At 43.3% G+C, this 2,411-nt stretch overlaps 1 non-coding gene across 1 annotated transcript; it reads right to left on the bottom strand.

Moving 5' to 3' along the window:
* Positions 1 to 670: 670 nt before the first annotated feature.
* LOC127186133 (U6 spliceosomal RNA) lies at positions 671 to 777 on the bottom strand. Its single transcript, XR_007830362.1, has one exon. It is a non-coding gene; the product is annotated as a U6 spliceosomal RNA (small nuclear RNA).
* Positions 778 to 2,411: the final 1,634 nt, after the last annotated feature.

The following is a 2,411-nucleotide window of genomic DNA, read 5'->3' as shown; positions in this document are numbered from 1 at the left end:
GACCCTTAGCCCTGAAGTCTTGTCGGCTCTATAGAGCTCTTTTGGCAACCAGCACCTGTCAATTCACTTCTCTGTGTCCATACACCTTTTTAAAAATCAGCTCTCCACTCCTTTTACTTTTGCTTCCCTTTCTTGTTGTCCTGATCACTCACAAACTGTTCAGTTGGCTACAGTTGTCAGGCAGCTGGCTGGCTGATGCCTTCTACTATGCAGTGGCCATGGGGAGGACATCTTGTAATACTTGCTGCTGCCCGGGACAGAAATCATGAGCTAAAGTGTGAGCTGAGGCACCTGTCAAGCTGCCAAGAAACTGAGCACCCAGATGTGGCTGGAATCACTCCAGGCAGGTGTGCATTAACTTGGTGGACTTGACATGGGGAAGGTGGATACTTACATACAGATGGGATTCCTAGCAGGTATGTGATCCACAGGTAGTTTTCTTTGGGATAATTGGGATCTGGAAATGCCATATTGTTTTGTGTTTTGTTCATGTTTCTACACTGGCCTTTAGTCACCTTGATGTGTCTGATTGGGAGGTATCTTCTCGGGTCCTTCACTGTCGTTGAGAGCAGTTTATTGGTGAGTACTTTTAGGTTGAGGTCCTTTGCCCGTGGTTGTCAGGAAACTATTCCCTAAGAGAGTCAGGCACCCTGGTTTTGGCTCCTAAAGAAAAAGTATGGACCGCTTCACGAATTTGCGTGTCATCCTTGCGCAGGGGCCATGCTAATCTTCTCTGTATCATTCCGATTTTAGTATATGTGCTACCAAAGCGAGCACCCACAAGTGGTTTTTCAACTGCCATGCACCAGTTATCAACAGACTATATGTTTAGAAGCTGGATCATAGGCTTATAAACTGAATGCTGGGATGGTGATATAGCCCAATTGATAAATAATTGCTTAGCATTCAGGAAGCCTTGAGTCCTATCCCCAAGACTGCATAAAGTGGGAGTAGTGGCACACACTTGTAATCCCAGCGCTTGGGAGGTGGAAGCAAGTGGATCATGAGTTCAAGGTCCTCATCTGCCATGTAGAACTATAGAGTTAGAGAATACCCTGGGTTACATGAGACACTCCCCTGCTCCTGCCCCCTACTGCTACCACAAAAAAATAGAAAAGAAAAGAAAAGACAAAGAAAACGTTGGTGCTGGAAGAAAACTGTGCTGTTAGGAAGTCCAGTGTCAGGGCTCGGAAGCCAGGAGCAAGCCATTTGTACCTCTTCTACAGCTAAGTAGCCAAACCAGACATTATCGACAATGCCTATAACTGTCATTATTCTCTGCCATTTCTAGTCTCTCTCTCTCTTTTTCTGTTATTGGCTCCTTTCTTACTACTGAAAGTGGGCAAAAAAGATGACCACCCTAGAGAAGCCTTTATTGGGCCTGAGGTTGCACCACCAGAGAATGTAGCATAGAAGAAGACTGTTCCCTAGGTGATTCTAAGTAAGCTTAAACAATGTGCTTAGATATCCAGAGAAGGACTGTTTAAACCAGTAACAGCTATTTGTTTGGACCAACCACAGCCACTTGTTTGGGCCAATCACAGCCTTGCCTTGTGATCTAAGTAGGGTCATTGAGGCTTGCGTTTTGGACCAGTCATGGACTTGCCCCTTAACATCAGCCATAACAGTCTCTGTGCTAGGCCCCATGCCCACACACCAGCAGTTGATGACCAACACAACAAACTCAATGGTGTTTTTATTTTTCTTTTGGTCTCATATTACTTTGGGCATTAAAAAAAAAAAAACCTTACTTGTCTTTTGTTTGTATATTATAGTTTCTGATTTTGTGTTTTTTATGGTGTGTGTGTGTGTGTGTTTCTTGTGCTTTTTATTTTCTTGGTTTTGTTTTGTTTTGTTTTGGTTTTTTGAGATATGTCTCTCTGTGTAGCCTTAGCTGTCCTGGACTTGGAGATAAGAGAAGACAAACTGTGATCAGAATGTATTTTATAAAAAACATTTTCAATAAAAATACATGTGATACTAAAACAAAACAACAAAAGAGTTTCTTTGTTAGACTACTGAAGGAAATGTTCCCTGTCTGGGCAAGGTAAAACAGCAAGGCCATCTAGAGCTCATGATAGACTGTGATAGCAAATAGTCTTGTACAAACAGCTGCTTCTTCTTCTTCTTCTTCTTCTTCTTCTTCTTCTTCTTCTTCTTCTTCTTCTTTTTTTTTTTTTTTTGGTTTTTCGAGACAGGGTTTCTCTGTGTAGCCTTAGCTGTCCTGGACTTGCTTTGTAGACCAGGCTGGCCTCAAACTCACAGTGATCCACCTGCCTCTGCCTCCTGAGTGCTGGGATTAAAGGCGTGTGCCACCACCGCCTGGCATACAAACAGCTTCTATCAACTCTGTTGGAGCTGTGCCTTCAGAAGCCCAGGCACTCACTGCAGTCTTTTGCATATTTGTCTCA

This window comes from Acomys russatus, chromosome X, assembly GCF_903995435.1.
Source record: "Acomys russatus chromosome X, mAcoRus1.1, whole genome shotgun sequence".
NCBI lineage: Eukaryota > Metazoa > Chordata > Mammalia > Rodentia > Muridae > Acomys > Acomys russatus.
Note: the sequence above shows the minus strand (reverse complement) of the source record. Positions and strands in the feature narration are given on the sequence as shown.